Below are 6921 nucleotides of genomic sequence, written 5' to 3'. Positions count from 1 at the left end.
GGTGAAAACTGCCGGATTACAACATCTCAGCTGCAGCCATAGCTGTATAGCAAGGTGATGTCATGCTAATGCAGTGACTTCTAGCATGCAGAGTGATCAACAGCAAGCTTACTTGGCTGCTTGTTCTATAGTGACGTGACTGGTGACCAGGGATCAGTGTAAGTTAAAACTGATTGACCTAATAATCAGTCCGACGCCAAAGAATTGACATTGGTAGGAAACTGTTTATTCAGTGAAAACAATAAGCTACTTAATTGTAAACCAAAGTGACAATACACAACCAAAAGACATAAAAATATGGAACATAGAAAAACAAAGGAATGAATATCATGCATGGGAGAATGCACAAGCTACTTTTTGTAGTCGTGACATCACCCGTGAGTTTTCGACTGTTGAGTCTTGCAATCATGTTTGATCAACCTCTGTGTGAACTGTTTGCATTTCGATAATTCATTTACTTAGTAGTGTGTGTGCCGCATTAAGCTGTTTCAAAGTAATGGCACAATGAAAATTCATCACAAATACATCACCCCTACCATTAAATGTCAGTTAATAACATAGCAATGACACAAGACTTGAAGAAATGTTATAACAAACAAGACTTGAGACAAAAGTCATACAATTAAGCCTTAGCATTAAAACAGTCTGGGACTTTGTTATGAATATATTACAAGTATGTTCTCATTTACATTTTAATATGATTAGAGAACGAAGGTTGAAATAAATTTTAGTGTTTATTTCCGAATATCCAGGGGCGTTGGCAAGGGGGGGGGGGGGCTATGGGGAGTATCATAACACACCAGATAAAATGACTTCAGAAACTGTGAATATATTACTTCAACAGATTCAATCATTTTTTTTATAATTATATAGCAAAATAGATTGCATTATATTACATTTCAAACAAATTTTAACAAAATAGTAAGGGTGGCAAATAGTTTACTTTCTAAACCAATAAATATCATTTAACTTAAAATGGGTGTCTTATTATTTATTAATATACATTGGAGAGCTGAAACTATGGAAGAAAAAGTGGGCTGATGAAAGTAAAAGAGCTGAAACAGCAACTGAAGCTTTAAAAAACTGCGACAAGAATTTTTTCCCAAAGTATATGTTTCACTTAAAATATTTGGGATTATCCCTGTCACAACAAGCATTCTGAAATAAAGCTTCTCTACTTTGAGACGAATGAAGACTTATTTATGTAACACAATGGGACAGGTGAGACTAAATGGATTAGCTCTTGCAAATATACATAAAGAAATAGATATGGACATTGAAAATATCATTGACATATTCAGTAAAAAGAAACAGAGATGACAAATTGGGCAGAAGACAGAAATATCCAGTGAATTTTGTTACAGAACTTTTTTTATATTCATGTCAAGTTCAAGTTTTTGCATTCATGGCATCTTCTGTATCCAGAAAATTAATAATGAAAACTTACTTGTTGCAAGTTCACCTTTTTTATGGTTTATATAATTAATAATAATTTTTTTACCTTGAACTCCAAAACTGTTACCAAAAACTACTTTAAGCAACACCAATTTTACCAATTTGTCGGTGGAGAACCCTTACTCTCCTTTTGTTAAGTGATATTACATTCCCCCATTCCCCTTCCCCTCCCCATTAGCTCCCCCCCCCCCACCCCCACCCCCCCTGACCAATTTCCAGAACCACCCCTGCGAATATGTACGAGGGTCACTCCAAAAGAAATGCACACTATTTTTTTTAAAATACATCTTTTATTCTACATGTTTGAAAGTTTTACAGTGCGTAGATACATCCTTTAGGAACAATATTTTCATTTCTCCACATAATTTCCATCCCTCTCAACTGCCTTATGCAATCTTGGAACCAGTGTGTATATACCCGCACGGTAAAATTCTGGACCAACCTTTTGGAGCCAGTTTGGCAGTGTGCACAAGGGAGTTATCATCTTCAAACTTTGTTCCACGAAGAGAGTCTATCAGTTTCCCAAAGAGATGATAGCCACATGGAGTCAGGTAAGGACTGTAAGGTGGGTGTTTCAGTGTTGTCCATCCGAGTTTTGTGATCGCTTCCATGGTTTTTTGACTGACATGTGGTCGTGCATTGTTGTGCAACAGCAAAATACCCTGATTTTGCCGATGTGGTCGAAGACGACTCAGTCGAGCTTGAAGTTTCTTCAGTGTCGTCACATATGCATCAGAATTTATGGTGGTTCCACTTGGCATGATGTCCACAAGCAAGAATCCTTTAGAATCGAAAAACACCATACCCATAAATTTTCCAGCAGAATGTGTGGTTTTGAATTTCTTTCTCCCCCCCCCCCCCCCCCCCCTGCCCCCTTGGGTCAATTTGCATGATGCCACTCCATCAATTGCCTCTTCATCTCTGGTGAAAAATGATGGAGCCATGTTTCATCACCTGTCACAATTCTTCCAAGAAATTCAGCTCCACCATTCTCGTACTGTTTGCTGCATACCGCTTTTCTTGTTTCTTTGTGAGCCACTGTCAACATCCTGGAAATCCACCTGGCACAAACCTTTTTTATCGCTAACACTTTCATTATTCTGCAAACACTTCCTCCCCCTATCCCAACACAGCGTGACAATTCGTTCACTGTGATGCATCTGTCAGCAGTCACCAATTCGTTAACTCTCTGCACATTGTCTGGAGCGTGTGCACTACGTGGCCTGCAACTGTGAGGACAACCCTCAATATTGCCAAGCCCACTTTCATCATGTAACCTGTTTGTACTGTGATCGACAGCACTTTTTCAACCTCTTGTGGATGTTTCCCACTGTTTCGTTTTCACAGCACATGAATTCTATGACAGCATGTTGCTTCTGACGAATGTCAAGTGTAGCAGCCATCTTGAAGACATGCTGTGATGGTGCCACTCATGGGAACAGGTTGAACTAAGTTTGAAAACAAGTGAGAAGTATGTATCTACACACTGTAAAACTTTCACAAGTACAGAATGAAAACTGTATTTTTACAAAAATAGTGTGCATTTCTTTTGGAGTGACCTTCATCGTTATTTCCATGTGTGTACTTAGGCAGGAACAAAATAGGACAGCCTTATATTGCTTCCAGTGAAACGAACAGCGAAAAAATTCATATTCTACCTTGTCACAATTACTTCGCTGTTTATTTCCAAATATGTGGCAATTTCTGAGTGTTTGTTTAGGCAGGAACCTTAGAGGGCAGCTTTAATTGGTGCTATTGAAATGAGCAGCATTAAAATTCATATTCTTTCTTCCCACAAGTGTATTGTTAGGCAGGAACTAAAGAAGACAGTTTAAATTGCTGCGTGTGAACCGATGAGCAATAACATTCATATTCTTACTTTTTACATGTATGTAACACATTGCACAACCACAAATACATTCCTCTAAAGCATTCTCACTACAACTGTGTGTGTCTCCTCTCACTAACACATGCATAAACATCAACTCTGTGCTATAGCGACCAAAAAAATCGGTAGCCTCATTTCTGGTCGCCTTCATTGTGCCACATCAGTTCCTGCAAAAAGTAGTGTGAAATGTACTTGACCTGCACAAATCAGAAGCAAAAAATAAAAAACCAGTGCTCCTGGCAGCCGGGCGCAGAACTTTGATAGCTGCAATTCACTTATTACATGCAGAACAGTGTGTGTGTGACTGCCAGTGTGAAAATACGTTGACAGCTGCAATTCATTTGTTACACCATGCAACACTGCACTTAGACACACTATGTGACACTTTGCTTCTACACACTAGCATGTAACAGCTGTTGTGTCAGATGCTATAAGAGTGTGGCAAATTGAGTGACCACAGCTTTCACTTAGGTTAAATTTATATGGTTACCAGTATACCTCATACCGCTCTCCACTACCATGCACTAATTTTACTTACAGTAGTTCTGCTCAGAGTCTGTCAACGGAATCTGGAATGTATCATGCCTCTACCAATAGCAGCCAATATAGGCTACTCCATTTGCTATGTGTGACACCACAATAACAGGATGTGTTCAGTGAACAGTTGTGTGATGGCTTGTTTGTCTTTGTTGCAGTCCTCAATGGTGTTTACTGCACTGTGGTGGCAGACAGATTGTTGAGAAAGAGAAACACTGAAAACACGGCAGGCATAACTTTATTCCATATTCATTGGTATAAGCAAGTATCACACATGAAGGAAAACTTGTGTGTATATACATACTTTCATTAAATGTACTGTGTTTACACTACAGCAAGTCAGCTTAATTCACCATGCTCATCAATTTTTACTTTCTTCTGGGTGAGCACAAAGGAAAGATATCTCAAAAAGACATGTTTTGATTTTTAATTTTTGGTCATAGCATGTCGGAAAACAGCTCACTTACCTTGTACCCATATACTAGTTTCAATTTTTTGACAAGCTTTTGCTTGCTGATACAAACCTGTGATTTTTATAGAATTGATGAAATTCATTACCACAAATTATTGTTTAAACAACATGTTGACATTTAATTTCCTTCACTTGTACAGATTTTATACAATGTATTGGAGAGGATTAAGATTTTTAATCATATATGCCAATTACAAATGTTTCTGCTCATATTCTGGTGGTTTTAATATTTTCCTCAATTCTGCATTTTCCTCTATTTTGCGTTTCTTAAGTCTGGACCGCATAGAAACATAAAATAGGGGTTCACTGTAATCAGTTTTGGTACTTCCGAATATTACTGAAAATCTCTTGCCATTCCAAAAGTTTGAAAACCAAAGGAAATTTCAGTCATGATATAATCTGTGATTCATCATCATGAGATAATTTTAAATATGTGTGAGTGATATTAGTTTCGGAAAACACCAATTGACTTACTTGTTGGTGGTTTATACACACTTCCGTGACTATTCTTTATTGGATTACAGATCAATATTTCACAACTAGTGCAACCACAAATATATTCTGATGACGCTGAGGAGCACATTCCATCATGCAGGGTGGCCCAAAATGACATTTAAATGTCTTTTGCATAACATCAATGTTTGTAGAACAACAGAGCAAAAAGAACAACATTAAGTAATTAGTGTCTGTATGAAAACACAATTTGAAAGATATGTTCAACCGCATCAGTTTGAGGTGTCTGAAGAAGAAAAATGGTACATCTTTTAGTGTGCTAAATCAAGTGGTGGTAATTATTTCTGTCAGATTTGGACATAAATATAAATAAATGAACATTAAAACCATTTTTGTCCTTTCTGCAGGTATTCAGCCAATGGTCCACATTCATATTCCACATGCGGCCACCAAAGGGGATTGATGTAGGTTGCTCAATATGAATGATACTACAGAGTTTCACAGTTCCTTTTATGCAATCCCTGATAAAGGGATTCAGGATGCATCCATATTAAAATATGTGAGAGTAAAAGTTCCTTGGAAGGTGAATAAGGATGAATGTGGAAACCTAAGGGCTTTACATATGAGTATTTTCTAAAGTCCTCACAAAAAAATAAAAAAATAAAAAAAAAATTACGAAGCATAGAGTAATAGGTGTGTTTACAAGATTCCCAAGTGGTCAGACTCAAGTGCCTGTTGCAACTCATGGAGGAGATCACATGGGTAAGAAAGTATGGAGGAAAGTGAGAAGCTGTAAAATCATTCACCCAAAATCCTGAAAGACTGTGAAAGTCATCACGGTATGGGGCAGAGTGCTACAATATGTTATCTCATCTAAGTACTGGGAAACTTTTCAAACCCTACATTGAAAAGAAAGTTTCAGAAGGGCAGACAGACTTATATGTTAAGAAGTCTTTCTTTTAAGGAATTTTTAGCAGTAAATCCAGCATTAGATTTTCCTTGCCTACCGTAGATGAATATAGCACTTGCTTGCAACTTGATGTCAAGATAGAGGTGGCTAAGGAAGACACTGAAAGGAAGAAACAATTGGATACTGAGAAAATAGTTGATGTAAAACCAGCAAACAGATTTTTTACAACACTTAAAAACTAAAGAAAATGATTGTTTCTTGATTTCTTATGACAGTCAAAAGAGCTTTGTTCTTCTGGAACTTAGTGACCAATCTGTGTACTATGGTAGACAGCTGTAATACTATAATTTGTCTGTCACAAAAGGTGTGTATAATGGTTCCCTGGATCCTGATGATGATACAATATACACTTGGATTGAATATCAGTGCAAGAAATCAGTTAATGAAGTTGCATCAGTAATTTTTAATGAGTTGAATAGTTGTAATCTGACGGATCTGAAGAGTTTATGACTTGTCGCAAAACACTATCTGGTAATATTGGTCTCAGAATCACTGTGAAAGAAGACAAAAGAATAGGATGTGAATAAGATACTGCAAAAGCATTTTGGTACACCTTGGGGAGAGACAGAAAAACAATGAGAAAACCCCATGTAGTGATGAAAATTGTGATGACTGAGTGCCTCAGTGATCCAGGGTTTGCTGAGCAATTGGACACTGTAGCCATAGCAATTGATTGTTAGTTAAATTTTAAAAATTAAATTATGTTTTTCAATTTTTCAGTAGTTTTGAGGATTGATGTCAGAGACACACCATCAATATTTTTATACATTTGAAACTAGCTTTCATTTTATGAATTATTAGTTATGCCTATTCATTAAAACCTAATAACAAATATTTTCTTATTAGCTCTCGTAATTGTAATTTAGCAGTAATGATAAAATTTGTATTATAACACTCATTTTTTTAATAAAACACTCTAAACATGTTTGTTTCAAAAATGAACTTCTATTGCTATTTACCGATCAAAACCAGACAAAAAATAAATTCCAAAATGAACACGGACAACTTGATTTTCCATAATAAAATTGAAAAATTTAATGTGAAATAATATTGATAACAGTTTTTTTTAAAGTGGTTCTGCATAGGTAAAGCTAATGTAATCAAAGTTGACAACTGTAGTTTTAACATAATGACAGTCTGCACAAA

Source organism: Schistocerca gregaria, chromosome 4, assembly GCF_023897955.1.
Source record: "Schistocerca gregaria isolate iqSchGreg1 chromosome 4, iqSchGreg1.2, whole genome shotgun sequence".
Taxonomy (NCBI): Eukaryota; Metazoa; Arthropoda; class Insecta; order Orthoptera; family Acrididae; genus Schistocerca; species Schistocerca gregaria.
The sequence above is the reverse complement of the archived record's forward strand: the minus strand, read 5'-3'. Positions refer to the sequence as shown.